Raw genomic sequence first — 16,367 nt, 5'->3', positions numbered from 1 at the left:
AATTGTAATCTCCCTGAGACATGTTAATTAAAATAACACAACGAATGGTGCCTCAGTGCAGTTTGACATCCACTGTGGCTTTAAGTTGTTTTTAATAAACATAGTAGACAGTAATATCAATTTAGGAAAAAAAGATAAGCAGGAATAAAATTCAAATTTAAATGCAAAGGTTAGAGTAGAACAGATGACTCATGCTTTATCTGTATTGAAGTAATTATACAGTGAGAATTCAGAACAGTGGCTTTGGACTTATAAAGAGCAAATCACCATAGTGAGATTTATCTTCTAGCTAATTTTATAGGCAATACAAAAGTTTCTAAAACCTGCTGCTTGAAGGATGGGTACAAAAGGTCATTGCTTCTTGATTTCCACCTTTTTTTTCCACTGAAGAACTTATCAATCATTCATGTTTACCAAATCATTTTACTTTTTTCATGAGATTTCTTATTGAGGCTGTTGATTGCATTTTCTGTGCATCTTTAAACTTTTCAAGTGATATTCATGTCTGCTAGAAATGGTTGCCAGCACATTTGCAGTGTAAGAGTCTGCAGGCACGGTGATAAACAAACGTGTTCTCTGAGGAGATTTGGGAGATTACTGAGTTTTTTATTGTGCCTTAACTCACCTCTGAGCATCCTGAGTGCTTGCTGGGGCTGGTGGCTCTATTTTCAGAAATGTTTGATCATAAAACAGAACAAAGACGTTTTACTTACGAGGATTATAGAGATCTTGATTGAAGCATTTTTAAAGTCTGACGTCAATCGATGTCAACCTGCAGCGAGGTAAAGTCAGATTAGTGTGAGACTATGAGGTGGTTTGCAGATGGCTGAAATGCTGCACCAGAACATTAAAACATAATTTGTAATGTTTATTTCCCCTTCAATCAGAATTTATCATTTGGAATGTATTTATATTTTTCCCTTCATAATCAAGGTTAAAAAAGTATTGGTGTATAATCTGTTTTCTCTCTGTGTTCAGGAAAACCAGATTATTACATGCCATAACTAAGTGCTTTGCAGATCAGATTCTGCCTCCTTGGACAAAAGGAAGAAAAGATTCCTTAACTCTGGGGAATGGAATAAGTTTTCACTGTGTCAGTGAAAACTTCAGGAGTGCAGGTGGGAAGATGAGTTGTGGAGAGATGCTAAAGAGACCATCCTCCTTCATTGTGGTTTCTTTCCCCCTCTCTTCTAGATCCACTTGAAGTGGGAAGAAACTCAGTGATGGCAGATCAGGGCATAAAGGGAACTGGGATGAGGTTTGGGCTTCAATATATGAATACCTTTGTGCTGCAGGAGACGTTTTTATGAAACCACTCAAAGTAGTTATCAGGCAAATAAAGTCTCTAGCCTAATACCTGATTGTCATATTTACTGGTTTGGAAATAACTGACTCCTTTGAACAGCACTGAGCATTTATGTACTGCTGTCCATCTTTGGATTCCTCAGAAATATTTGTCAGTCTCTTAATCCATAAGCAGACTATTTCCTCCCTCCAGCCACTCATGGAATTGTTTCAGTTTTCTTGGGAAATTGCCTTTCATGTAAAATTTTCAATTCATTCCTCTGGTTTATATAAAGCTTAAAAGAACTTGCTTTTCTCTGTGGTGTTGTTCATAAACAGTTTCCATTTTCATTTTACCTGAGAGCTCATTTAGGCTGTCATGGTAGGAAGGTGTGGGGAGCTCCCTCCCTCTGTGGGATTGCAGGTGATCCATCCACAGCTCTGATTCCTGCAGTGGTGAAAAGCACCAGGAGAAAGGGGGACATGGGCAAAAGAGGGTGAAACAAAGTTCTTGCAGGGTGAATCTGCAGACATGGATGTGTCAAAGAAATGGGATTGTTTCTTCACCTTTTGGTGATATTACACTCAAAATTATTGCTGACATATCTCTAAAGGGTCGGTTTGTATTTTTTGGCATTACAGGAGGAATGTATGGTGAGACATTGTTTGGAAACCTGAGTTTTCAGCATGATTTCACACTTCTTTACATATCTATATATAGCTGTATCTCTCTATATATATCTATATCTATATATGCATATATTTGGAGATATATACAGACATAGATATATATAGATATATACATACATATATAGATACATACAGACAACATATATTAAGATATATACATATATATAAACAGAGATAAATTCAGGCACCTGCACTACATAATATCCTTAACATTTTACCATTTTTACCTGGGTTGTTAAATACTTCACCCATCTTAATCAGAGTGTCATTGTGATTTAATGCAAGAATAACAGTGGTTCCAGTTACATTATAAAAAGTTATTTTTTGCTTTTTTCTCCTCCCAGTTCCTGTCTGTGAAATTTGGGATTATGCAGATGGACCTTACCAAAGGGTTCTTTGTTGGGTGTGAATCAGACAGTTTAAAAAACAGGATTTATGCACCCAAGCAAAAGATCTGCACCTTTGTATCCCAGTGTATTCCAGTGTGTGAATGTTCCAGCTTTGTTCCACCCCAGCTCAGATGTTGTGCTGGGCTTTTATTCAGTGCAGAAACACAGAATGTGATATTTTACCTTATGCTGAGGTGCCACAGCTAATAAAGTGAAGAGCTTTCCATTAGATATTTTGGCTACTACCAGAAGTCTTTCTTGTCTAGAAGGTGAAAAAAAACCAAGAAAACAAAGTCTCCCATGACTCTCAGTCTAATGTCAGCAGGAAAGTAGTGAAGAGATGAATTTTATGTTGGTTAATAAACCTTGCAATGAAAGAAAGGCCAGATAAAAGTCCTTTGAATACACTATTTGTTCCTGAAGTAGGGAGATATAAGATCAACATTTCTTCCTCGTAGTATCACAAAGTGCTGTTGTCTTAAACTCCTTTCTTAAAACAAAACAAAACAAAACAAAACAAACAAACAAACAAACAAACAAACAAAAATTAACTAAAAAAACCCTCCAAAACCTTCTGCTATTAACATAAGCGAACCTGCAGGCCTGGAGTACAAAACATTAGAAATGTTGAGATTCTTCTGAAGGATTTCTGGTTTAGCTTTTGCACTTTTAAGAATAGAATTGTAGTAACAAACACCTTTATTAAAGTTTGAGGTGTTTTATTTTAAAACAAATAGGTGAAAAGAGAAATGGTATTTTTTTCTTCTGTACAATATAGTTTTGTCAGCTAATCAGTGAAAAAAAACTCCAGGCAATAAATAATTTTGCAAAACCTGAAGAATAATAGTCCTCAGAGAGTAAATGTTTTCAAGACTCCAATGTGAAGGGATGCCAGGGCCCCAGTGCAGTCAGATGGCTGTAATTACTTGAAGGTGTTTTGTAGTGTATGAAATAACCTTTGAGTTCTAAGGGAAAAAGATAAAGACGTGGACATAGACTCAAATGAAGCCTGAATTGTGCTGTAGTATCAGGAGGCTGTGGAAGGGAGTGGTTAATAGCATCTTAACCATGAAGACTGGGTGCATTTCACAGAATTTACCTTTTGTGAGAACCAGGATGAAAATATTTAGGCAATTTGGAAGTTCTGTGCCACTTTCCCCATGACTTTGCCCAAACTGTTGCCACATCTATTAAAAAATGAGTTTGTTAAATGATACAACCTCTCACATTCAGTGCTGTTTTCTCTAAAGAGCCACTCATATAATTTTAGATGGAGTTGTGACAGATGGGCTCCCAGGCAGATCTGGCTGGGTGGAAGTTTAGGTAGTTGCTATGACATCATGAGCCCTGAAATGTTGGTGGGAGGATGGTTTTGGAGAACATACTTGGCATGCATGAGCTATCACCTGTACTATGCCATGAATAGTCTTTTGGGAGATCTGACAGCAAAGTGGCAACTTGGGAAAGATGCACATTCATTTTATAAAAATACTCCACAAACATGAATATTTGTGTAGGACAGGCAGACTATTCTAAAACTTTTCCCTCTGCTAGTGTGTTCTGGATTTCTATCTTGAGCAAGGGAACAAGGAAGGACATAGAAATAAAAACTAGACCTGGACATGACCTGTGATGGAGGTAGAAACCCTCTAGCTTTGCTGTGTTTTAAAGGTCAGTTCTGAAAGGCGCTGCTCAGGGATGGAGTAGCTTCATTACCCTGCCCTCCCTTCCCAGGAGAGATCAAAGACAAATCCTGTTTGGAAATTTGAAAGGGAAATCATTTAATGGTACTGTGTTAAGTGTTTAACTGCTGTCCCTTTGAAAAGATCCCCACTGCCCCACTCAGGTGAGACCTCACCTGCAGAGCTGCTCCAGCCCTGGGGCCAACAGCAGGAGGACCTGGAGCTGCTGGAGAGAGTCCAGAGGAGGCCATGGAGATGCTCCAAGGGCTGGAGCCCCTCTGCTCTGGAGCCAGGCTGGGAGAGCTGGGAATGTTCACCTGGAGAAGAGAAGCTCACCAGGGAGAGCTCAGAGCCCCTTGCAGGGCCTAAAGGGGCTCCAGGAGAGCTGGAGAGGGACTGGGGACAAGGGATGGAGGGACAGGACCCAGGGAATGGCTTCCCACTGCCAGAGGGCAGGAAGAGATGAGATTTGGGGAAGGAGTTGTTCCCTGTGAGGGTTGTGGGGCCCTGGCAGAGATTGCCCAGAGAAGCTGTGGCTGCCCCTGGATCCCTGGAAGTGCCCAAGGCCAGGTTGGATGGGGCTTGGAGCAGCCTGGGATAGTGGAAGGTTTCCCTGCCCATGGCAAGATGATTTTTTAGATCCCTTCCAACCCAAAGTGTTCTATAATTCTGTGTGTGGTTCTGTGAAACAAACCTGGCAGGTCATAGAATCACAGAATATCCTGAGCTGGAAGGGATCTACAAGATGCTTCAAAATTAATTGGATTTCCATGACACAAAGGAATTCAAGTGGACCGGATAAATCTATTAATTATGCAAAATACTTGAAAACCTTTGGGAAATGGCAGTGCAGGGTATTTTTCTTGTGTCAGTGAAAGGACATTTTTGGTAAGGCGCCCTCCACGTGACCCAGTGCTGTTCAGCAGGAGGTGAGCAGGGGAAAGTCACCTTCAAACGTGACACTGTCCATGCTCTGTTGAGCCCCTTCTCTGAAGGTTGTTGCATCTTTAGTAGATTCAAGAGAGAAAATGTGTGAAAATTCCTTTGCATCAGGACAAATGTCAGCAACAGTGCTTGAGGCTATAGGACAGACTCCTGCCGAATTTCCAGGGACAGTAAGATCTGGCAGAGGGACAGAATGAGCAGCTGGAGAGCAAGAGCATCTTAAATCTCTACAGCTGTTTGCTTCTGTGCAGCTGAGCCAGAACTTCAGTCAATTCCCCATTAGCTGGAGCTGTAACAAGATAAATGGAAATAAAGCAAGGTTGCATTCAACTAAATCAAATTGTGAATGGTTAAATTGAAACAGTGTTCTCACATAGATGAATCCTATGGTGCATTAGAAAAATAATTTAAAATAGAGTTAACTGCAGGAGGACTTCATTTAGGTGTCCAGATTAAGAAAAACAAGAATAATCTCTTTTTGAATAAGTTTGTATTATGCTGTATAAGACACACAGGAAAGTGTCTGGTTTGAGAAAACAGCTTCATCATAATTTAAACAACTCAGGGGAAAATTGAGACAGGACTTTAGTCCTTTACTCCCACTCACCAGTGTCTAAAACTGACAACATAATGTAAACTCTTGATACCCAGGTAGAAAAAGGTATTTATTTCAGTAAAGTCAGCCTGGAGTCTGGGTTTGGGCTTGGCATGAAGGGTTTGTGTGCCAAAGGGAAGAGCAGCAGTTTTGTCTGATGCCCAGCGATGCCATTGAAATCCTGGATGCTGGAGAAAGGTCGGTACAGAAAACCAGCCCAGGGGACAGGCACAAGTTCAGCTCCAGCAGATTCACAGCCTGGCTCACACCTGAAGTCAGCTGGAGTCATGTCCTAGTTTCTTTTTTTCCAGTAAGGCATTTTTTTAAAAATAAAAATAAAAAAAAAGAAAAGAAAAAAAAAAAAAAAAAAAAAAAAAAAAAAAAAAAAAAAAAAAAGGAAGTGAAGGTAGGGAAGGTGAAGGAGCTGCTGGGAGATGTCAGGGCCTCATTCCAGTGGTTGTGATTTGCTCCAGCCAGATTCAGATTCTTTTTTTCTCAGATGTGTAAACTGAATTTTCTTTATTGACTACTGCATGGCATAAGCATATGTTTTTTTTCCAGCCAGTTTCTTCTACTTCTAGCAATTGTGGCTCCTTGTTGAAAATCAGGTGGGCTACTTGGCTTTGCTTTTTCTTTTCCAAATGATAATTCTTTATGGATCTGTTATATTTGAGAATATTGAAACCAATGCCCTCATGAATAACTATTTTTTCCATGTAAATTATACTCCTAAAATCAAATTTGAAATATCAATTATTTTTAAAAGGTCCAGCTGTTGAAATCCCTACATTTTCTTGCTGTCATGATTATCAGCTGCTTCCATTTCACTGTAGTGAAGTATCTTCCAGTAATGCATATTTAGTGACATGTCAAACAGCTGCTATGAACTATTTATCCTTCCTCTAATCTTTTTTCAGAGTAAAAATATTTTTGTCTGTAAGACAGGCATTGCATTATTAATGTTTAATTTCCTTGACACTCATCTCTGGATCTGTTTCCTCATCTTCCTGTATCTATCTAGCTTTATTTCTGTTTGTGTTTATCTATATATTTATATATTCTTTATTCATCTTTTTTTTTAATTGAACATAGTGTTGTTTTCTGTGCTTGGTTCTTTCCCCTCTAGTTTGAAGCTGAGCAATAAAAACTCATCTCCTGCAGTGAGGAGTTTTAGCTCTGTCCCAGGAGTGAGTGACAGAGGCGCTGCTGTCCCTGCACATCCAGTCTGGGAAATCAATGCTGTCCCCTAGGCTGGAGCTTCCAGGAAGGTGATGGTTTCCTGCCAGGCAGGATGGCACAAGCTCACAGGTTTAGAAAGAAAAAAAAAAAAAATAAATCACTTCTAAGTCCCTGAGAATCTACCCTTGAGTTTTAGGCTGTATAACTCATTGGAAAATTAATTCTGTTAAAGTTTAACTGCACAGATTTTTTTCTTGTTGCTTTAAGATGCTTGTCTGGATTCAGTTACAGTTGTAGGCAATAATTGAAAGTCAGCCCTTGCTGGCTGGTGGGGAGGAGCTGGGAACAGTTTGAGGTGTTTCACTTGGTTAGCACAGGGCTGAATTCCGCATTACTTTGTTTTATTTTGACCTAGAAAAGTGTCATTGTGGTAAAGGACCATTGCTTGCACCTGGAGCAAGACCAGCCCATGGGCACTGTGGGCTATTTGCTGTTCTTAGATGAGCCTCAGAGGGAAGTCGTAAACATTATTAATCCTAAAGTAAAGCAGGTGTGTTAAGGTTCATAATCAGGTGATTGAAATGAGCCCAGGGAGATGATTTGTTAGACCAGATGTAGGTTCCAGTACAAAATACTGTATTATTTCTGACTTTCACTGCTACACAGATATTTATTTACAGTCATGTATGTATGATCTTTTATTGGGTAAGAGATTTCTCTTGTGGAGCAAGAACAACTTCAAAGGTAAAGTTACTGTGTTGTTTTATTTTTGGGGGGGGGGTGGGGGGGAAATGTTCTTTTGTGTGTTTTTTTATTGCGTTTTGGGGCTTTTTGTTTATTCTTTCTTAGCTGAGTACAGAGTATCTGGTTCCCATTTGGGCAGATTTGAGACAGTTAATTGTTAGCAAATCATTACTAAAATTTCAAAACAATCTCTACAGTCATGGATGAGGCCAATTTTTTACCCACTTTGAATGGAGAGGAGATGAGGGAAAAGAGAGATTAATTAAAGTGAAATCTCCAGGCTCCATCGCCTCTCTGTGGCAGACAGCTGCAGAACTTGAAAAATTACTTTGGGCTGCTTGGCCAAATTCTGGTTATTTGCTTGGCTGCATGATAAAACCATCCACGACCTTCATCACTGGAGAAGACTACAAATCTTTTGTGGTGGAGAAAAACCCAGAAGCAATGGGAGAACACAATTTCTGAAGTGGAAGCTTTCAAATCCTCTTTTATACTTAGGGGAAAGAATTGTGAAAATATATTCTGTAGGGAGAACAAAAAAAGCCATGGAAATTTCCAAGGCAGTTGATGTATAAAGCATATCTTTAAACTGTTTTATCATAATAATGTATCATGTCTGGTTATTAGTATTTTGATTTATGCAGAGAAATAGGCTTTTTACCTGTTGGAAAAAGTCCAGCAGTATATTACAAATTTGAAAATAGGCAGTGGTGCAATCAAGTACAGATAATTGGTCAAAGGCAGATAATGGGGACTGCCAAGCAATTAAAACACATGAAAAAGCTGTAGAAGTGCAAAGCTGTGACTCTTCAGTAGCATGGACTGGGTTTGATAGTTCTGTGATTCAGCTTTTCTGTTGTTCCCATCTAATGGACAGATAATGGTTACCAGGGCAAGTGATGTCAAAACCTCCTTCTGCCTTGAAAATGAGATTGTGCCAATTACTGATTGCTGTGTAAGTCCACAGAAAGATCCCAATGTGGGGATCATTTTCCCTTGGCAATTGTCATTATTATGTGTTTTGGGTAAAATTGTTAAATACAGTGAGTAGTGCAGCTACATTTGTCCTCTAACAAATGTTAGAGACTTTTCTGATAGTGTTGATGATGGAGATGAAGAACAAGGGCTCATAAATTTCCTTTATTTGTGTTGCTGGCAGCAACATTTACCTATGGATTAGGTGGTGCTGGGCACAAGGAAGGATGAAACATCAGGGCTGCTCTTGCAGCCAAAAATCTATGGCTGTGTCCATGGGGAAGCAGCCAGGAGGCTGAGGGGTGGGTATTGTACTGAACTCAGCCTTGTTAGACCACAGGTGAAATAGCAAGGAAACATTATTTCTGCTTCTACAGAGAATCAGAATAGTTTGGTTTGAAAGGGACCTTAAAGCTCATTTTGTTCCACACCTGCCATGGGCAGGGACACCTCCCACTATCCTGAGTTGCTCCAAGCCTCATCCATCCTGGCCTTGGACACTTCCAGGCATCCAGGGGCAGCCACAGCTTCTCTGGGCACCTGTGCCAGGGTCTGCCCACCCTCACAGGGAAGGTTCCCTTCCCAATCTCCCATCCTTCCCTGCCCTCTGGCAGTGGGAAGCCGTTTCCAGTGTCCTGTCCCTCCATCCCTTGTCCAAAGTCCCTCTCCAGCTCTCCTGGAGCCCATTCAGGCCCTGGAAGGAGCTCTAAGGTCTCCCTGGAGCCTTCTCTTCTCCAGGTGAGCACCCCCAGCTCTCCAGCCTTTGGGGCAGCTCTGTGGCCTCCTTTGGAGTCTCTCCAGCAGCTCCAGGTCCTTCTGCTTCTGGACCCCAGGGCTGGAGCAGCTCTGCAGGTGGGGTCTCACCTGAGTGGGGCAGAGGGGCAGAATCCCTCCTTTCCTGCTGCCCACGCTGGCGGATCAGCCCAGGGCACAAGTGACTTTCTGGGCTACAAGATTAATTAATGTTGCACATCATTCTTTCCATGCACAAAAAGAGATACCTGCAATGCTGGTATGTGGCATAAATGTGGCATTTATTGCATTTCCTGTGTGATTTCAGCATTTAGCTCTGCTGTGTCTGGTTGTGTCCCCTGTAATTTACTGACTGTCTCTGTGTATAACACTGAGTTACCCCACAGCTCGGAGATGGGATTATTCCTGTTACTCTCTTGCGATTGCTGTAATTAAAAAAATAGGAGGAAGAAGCTTCCAGAGCTTTTCCAGGTGCTCTTCTAGGCAAAGGAATGGATGACAAAGTCAGGACCATCCCCAAACACCCAATTCTGCTGCACTTAACCTTGACTTGTCACCTCCTTGGTCCTTGTGTCAATGACTTGGCTGTACCTGGCAAATTAAGGCATTGATAGGCTCCTTCCAGCATAAAATAGCTTCAATTTAGCCATTTTAATTCCAAATAATCAGTATTGTTTCCTGTAGCCAGTTATTATCAGCTGAATGCATCCTTTCAGATATAAGATAGAAAATATGATCAGAATATAAATGCTGAATTAATTTGAAATCCATTATGTTTAGTATAGCAATGCCTCTATAACAGCTCAAAATATTGTAGAGAAAAAAACAACACATGCTCTTGCTGCAGAACAAATATTGGCTTTAGCTACTTTTGCAATATTAAAGTGTCTTTCTTATTTTGAGTAGCTGAACTGTATGGAGAAAACTATTTATATCAGCTTTTCAGCTCAAAAGGGGAGATAACTAAGCTTGGGCAATTATGTATATTTGTATTTTTAACTGAGTGCAACAGTATGGTTTGTTTATAAGGGAGCCTATATGCACATATTAGTGTGTAGGTTTAACATCCAGATAGTTCACTTGAACACTTTGTTATTTTGTTTTTCTGAAGTGAGTTGGGGCTAAACAGTGAGGAACTATCTATGAGTACCTGCCTATATGCAGCTGGATTCATTCAGACTTTAAAGGGTAAAAAAGAAGTCCCAGGTCAGAATGGTTTGGGTTGGAAGAGACCTTGAAAAGCATTCAGTTCCACCCCCTGTCATGGGCAGGGACACCTTTCACCATCCCAAATTGCTCAGAACTTTATCCAGCCTGGCCATGGACACTGCCAGGGATCCAGGGGCAGCCACAGCTCCTCTGAGCAACTTCTGCTCATCCCTCCCCACCCTCACAGGAAATAATTCCTTCCAATATCCCATCTCTCCCTGCCCTCTGGCAGTTTGAAGCCATTCCCCCTTGTCCTGTCATTCCATTCCTTGTCCAAAGTCCCTCTCCAGCTGTCCTGGAGCCTCTTTAGGCACTGGAATGTGCTGGGTGGAAGTCCTAATAGTATATATATAAAGAGAAGAGTGTTTTTCTGTTGAAGTTTTTTAAACTTAATTAAAAACATAAAGCAAAAAAAAAGTAATTTTTAAGACAGTGTAATCTGAACTCATAAATAATTACATGAGTCTGACTTCTCTTCCCTGATAATAGAGTGATTGTCACATTGATTCCACAGAAATCCCTTGAGCAGTGGCTCAATGATCACTAAAACCACCAGACAACTAAGAGGAATAACCCATAGCTAAAATTTGGCAATAAACTCTTAGAATACACGGAGACTCTACCTTGTTATTTCCAGTGTGCTTTTATAGCCCTCCAGTTAAAAAATATGATTTTGTAGCACCAAAATTCACCTGTCCCTGCCATCACATTAATAGTTGTGCTCATGTCGATAACATTCATTCAGCTGGCTTTTAATGTGTTTAGCTTCCAGCTTGCATACAAACACCACAGTTCCATAATTCCCAACTCCAAAACTCTGAGTTTACATCCCAAATCCTGTTTTACTGTGTTTATAGGGTTCTTGCAGCTGTGGAAGAGTTTTGCACATAATGTAAGATAATCATCCTTCTATAGTCAGTCAATGGAGAGACACATAGAGGAAAAAAAATAGTCAAATTACTTAAGACACCTATTTGTGATGGGTTGAATTATCCTTTAGATCTTTCAAGTGTAATGATCTTCTATGCTTTCTTTTCCCTGATATAATATCACTTGGCATAATATAAAATTGGATTTTGAAACTCCATGTAACTACTCAACTTTTTTTTAAAAAAAAAAGGCCATAAAAAGTATATGGATGAAGATAATTGCATTCCTCACAAATAAAAAATTTAATATTACTTATCTGTCTTTTTGCCTTTTATCTAGAGATGTCAAAATACGTGACAAAGGATAAAAAAGTATCACTTTTGAATTTTGCAGATAGGGAAAATAAGTACTGTCTGTTATTTTCCTCAAAGTCACAGAAGTCTACAGCAATGCATCCCAAGTTATTTTACCATGTCTAATGCCTTGTCTATTAAAAAATGCTGCTTCCAATAACTTTTCAACCCAGATGGGATTTCCATTACACTCACAACTTTAGGTTGAAACAGATATAAGATCTGTAGCACTATTTAGGATAAAAACCCAGCTCTGAATGACTTTCTCATTCACAGGGTTGCATTCAGACTGATGCTCTGCAGAACGACCATTTTGTGCTTTCTTTCAGGGAAAGCAAGCAGGAATCGCCTGTTCTTGCCAAGAATACTTCATCTTTTCTTTAAGCAAATACCTCTTGTGCTTAATTCCTGAACTTAACTTTTCCTTTCTTCTGATACTCTGCAGCTGAAGGGCAGCTACTGCAATGAGCAGAACTTCCTAGGGAGTATTTTACAAAGTCACTTTGGTATTAAAACTAAGAAGGTGCTTTTAAAACAGAAAGAAAACAAAAGATAAATTTGTAGTTATCTTAATGGCTGCCAATTGTTCTGGTCATCACAGCATTTATTAGTGGTTTGATACTTGTCTTAGAACCACAGAATCATGGAAGCTGGAGAAGATCTTTAAGATTATTGAGCCCAATTGGTGCCAAGGCCACCACTGACCTCTGTCCCCAAGTGCCACATCCCCATAGCTTTTAAATTCCCCCAGGGATGAGGATTCCAGCACTGCCCTGGGCAGTTGTGCCAATGCCTGACCATCCTTTGGGTGAAGAAATTTTCCCAAATCTCCAATCTAAACCTCCCCTGGCCCAGCCTGAGGCCGTTCCCTCTCCTCCTGTCCCTGTTCCCTGGAGCAGAGCCCGACCCCCCGGCTGTCCCCTCCTGTCAGGAGTTGTGCAGAGCCACAAGGTCCCCCCTGAGCCTCCTTTTCTCCAGGCTGAGCCCCTTTCCAGCTCCCTCAGCTGCTCCAGACCCTTCCCTGGAAACACAAATATCATAGAAATTGTCATGCTTTCCCCCCATTTTATTCCTTTTTACCCCCAATAATCGTCCAGGTTTTACTGCATAACCCTCTTTACGGTAATCACTAGAAACTCTTGACCATTCTTACAAAATTTAGTGCTAAATATTCTCACAACAGCCCTGTGTTTTCATGTTTCACCTCACTCAGCTTTTTTATGAAGTTAGAGTGTGCTTTATCTTTAGAAAAAGTCCTTTTCCATAAGTTCTTCCATATTCCTGAGTCTTGGTAGTTGTTCAGCACTTTGTGAGTTGTTAGGAAGTGTCATATATCTGTGGAATTCAAACCCTTCAAGCATTCCAGAGTTTTAAAAGATCACTGGCTTCAGTTTAGGAGGGGGGAAAGAAAAGGATTTCCAAAAGTTGCTAGGGAAAAATAGATTTTGCAGGCTAATGGGGCTCACAGTTTTTACAACTGACCTGCCTTAGTTTTGGTGAGAACTGACTCGAAGCTGCATCTGAAAAACATAATTTGAAATGTGAAATTTTCTTTCATTTTGCATAATCAGCTGCAGTGGGGGTGACAGTCCCTGAAAAGTCACAGCCAAGATCAAACTGAGGGACTGTCTGAAAAGTATTCCCATCCATAGGATTTACACAGGGAATGATATCATGCCAAAATTTAAGATCCTTTAATATATATTAATAAAATAATGTTTTCTCAAGTGTCTGTATTTCAGAAGAGAAATATTTCAAAGTTGGTTTGTTATCTTTCAATAAATATTTAAACATAGATGGATATAAATATCAGTGTGTGTATGTGAGGAAGTTGATAGCTTATTTAAAAAAATATATAATAAGGTACAAAAAAGTATACTGAAAAATAGGAAAATTAAATATTTGGAAGCAAAGCTGAATATTTACTGCTTAAGGTACCTTTCAGCATTATTAAAAAGCAGCATAAATATTGTATCTGTTGTCCTTGGAAAACACTAGAAAATATTCCTGATTTATTATGTGGGAGGAAGGACATGAAAAAAGATGTGCTGAATAATTGCAGGAGAAAGAATCGACTAACCAGGAACTTGTAAAACTTAACTTGCTCTCTGCAAACTCCTTCCGATGATTTTGCTTTCTGGTGTGTAGCTCATCCATCTCTTCTCCATGTATGTGCTGAGCAGAATTTGGCTTTTTTGGGGAAAGTTTTGTTGTATTTTGAATTCTTGAATTGAAATGTTGGCTTTTTTGGGGAAGGTTTTGTTGTATTTTGAAATGTTTTCCTAGCAGAAAGGATGCGCCTATGAAGCTGCTGTAGCCTCCCCCTTAGATAAATGAATGTAAATCTGTAATGTGCTATTTTCACTTTAAATGCTGTATTTTACACATCAGGTCTTTGCCTTTGACCTAAAATAATAATTTTGTCTATTTTATATTTTAGGTGAGTTTAGTAGTTAAATAGCAGCTTTCTCAGTTCTCCATAGTGTCTGATATTTTATTTAAGTGGGTTTTTTTTCTTTTTTTTTTTGTTTTTTTTTTTTGAAAGCTGCCTGCTTAAGCTGAAAATGCATACTAAACAGAATAAACCAAAAATCTTTAGTTTTTAATCAAATAGTTCTGCTTTTATGAATTTAAAGCAGTGCCATTATTTTTAGCATGATCATGTTAAATTATATTAATTAATTCAATAATTATAAAATATAAGCTAGAAAGATCTCAGGAGGTTTTTTAGTTCACTCCTCTGCACTAGCAAAGTTGAGACACAAAGATTTGGTTGTGAAAAATGGGTATGATGAAAGATGAAATGGAGGGAGTGGAACAGGGAGGACCCCAAAAATCAGACCTAGAAAAATCCAAATGAATGGCTGAAGATAAAGGGTGCCTCAGCATAACTTGTCTTTTAATTAAAATTATTTCAGCCTTTGATTATAACCACTGATCAGTGACTTATGTTCCAAGATAAATCCCTGTTATATAATGAATGATTCTCCTTCTCCTTATTTCATGAATTACACGAGTTGAAAGGCTATAGTTGAAAACAGGAATAGGCAGCAGGAAAGGAAAAGTACAAGAGCCCTTCTGAGTGAGCTTTGGGGTCCTCTCTTCAGTTTTGATGCTAAATAATTTGCAATAATAAATTTTCTTTATGTGTCATTGTCAAGGAGTGCAGCCTTTTCTTGGTGCTCAGGCTGATCTCCTTCACCCCTGACAACTGCTCTGAGAATTTCCAGGTGCTGCTGTGAGTTACCTCTGACACTGGAGGATCTGAAGCAAACACGACTTCAGGATGTCTCCCCTTTGCTCTGCAGTGTGGCCAAGCTCTCTGGAAAGAGGATAACCCAAGCTGATTGGAATTTTCCCTCTATAAACTTTTCCCTTGGGCAGTATTGATATCCAAAGTTTGGGCTAAATTTGGGTTATATCAGCTGTCAAAGATCCCTGCTCACTTTTCCAGTGATTGCTCATCATGAGACTACTCCAGATACGTCATGGACACTGAAAGTATTTGATAATCGAGTTGTAGCTTGGTTTTCCTAAAAAACTGCCATTTCTAAATTTCTGCACGATGACAAATGTGATATTTGTTTAAAAATGTTCTCTTCATCTCCAGGTTTGTGCTTTTTTGTTTTGGTTTGGTGGATTTTTTTTTTTTTTTTTTTCTGAAGTGGGAATTCCAGTTCCATACAATCCTTAGAGCATCCCTGGCTTGCATGAGATACTACTTGTGTGTTAGAAATATGTTTCTGCTTCCAGTTTGTTTAGTTTTGAGCCACCAGTAAGCATTTTGAAAAGCAAAGTCTAATCAAATCAAGTCAGTAGAAAATTACAATCCTTGTGATAAATCTAAAGGTTTTAGCAGCATGCTTCTGGCAAGCTCTTGCAGCAAAGGACTCAAATAATGATTTTCTGCAACTTATACTTTGGCCAAGTAAAACGGGTTAGCTTGAGGACATCCTGATGGCTGTGAACTCTTGGATAAATTTCAGAGTGCCAGTGGAAATTATAAAAGTGTTAGGGTTATTAAGAAAACAGTTGGCAAAAAGAATATCAGGAGGGTTGGTAAATGACCTTAATAAAGGGATTTATACTGTTTCCTCATATCTCCTGACAAGTCTCAAGAGGACTTGGGGGAAAAATTAAAGTCAACGTCATGCAAAACTGAGGTGGGGATATGCAGTTGTGAGGACATACTTTTCAAAACAAGAAAAGCTTGAGGTTTTTTTCCACAGAAGAGGTAAAAAGAAACTGAGCAAGGGTAGTCTAGCAAAAAGTGGGTGAAGATTATATTCCTTTTCCAAGTGATGTTTGGAGATTCACATGTTTTCCTTCCACATTCAGTCGTCTCCTTGGTATTTATTTCATTTAACTTTCTCTTTCTCTTTGTTATTGTCTTTTTCTCCTTCCCCCTGTTTTTGTGCCTTTCCCTCTCTCTTTTCTTCTTCTTAGGTGTAAAACAGCAGCAGAAGAATATCTACATGTGCCTCCTAAGATGCACTTTCTTTTTAAATAATGATGAGCTTATCCATCCCTTTTCTCTTCAAAGCAAACAAAATATTTCACTAGCACTGTTTTTTTGGTTATTGCCACAGTGCAACCGTCCTTTAAAAGGCTGTAGCAGTTTCAAAAAGATACAACAACATTTGGAAAATGTGCAAGAATTGAAGAATATGAATTATATTGGGGCAAAAGTGTGGATTTA

At 39.3% G+C, this 16,367-nt stretch overlaps 1 protein-coding gene and 1 long non-coding RNA gene across 18 annotated transcripts in view; one reads left to right on the top strand and one right to left on the bottom strand.

Moving 5' to 3' along the window:
* The window catches only part of CTNNA2 (catenin alpha 2), a 459,487-nt gene that overhangs the window by 217,099 nt on the left and 226,021 nt on the right, over positions 1-16,367 (top strand). The window lies entirely within an intron of this gene.
* Positions 569-2,627, bottom strand: LOC128786654 (uncharacterized). Its single transcript, XR_008430408.1, has 3 exons — positions 2,547-2,627; positions 1,642-1,732; positions 569-772 (listed from the first exon to the last, which is right to left on the bottom strand). It is a non-coding gene; the product is annotated as an uncharacterized LOC128786654 (long non-coding RNA).

This window comes from Vidua chalybeata, chromosome 4, assembly GCF_026979565.1.
Source record: "Vidua chalybeata isolate OUT-0048 chromosome 4, bVidCha1 merged haplotype, whole genome shotgun sequence".
Lineage (NCBI taxonomy): Eukaryota > Metazoa > Chordata > Aves > Passeriformes > Viduidae > Vidua > Vidua chalybeata.
The sequence above is the reverse complement of the archived record's forward strand: the minus strand, read 5'-3'. Positions and strand labels throughout refer to the sequence as shown.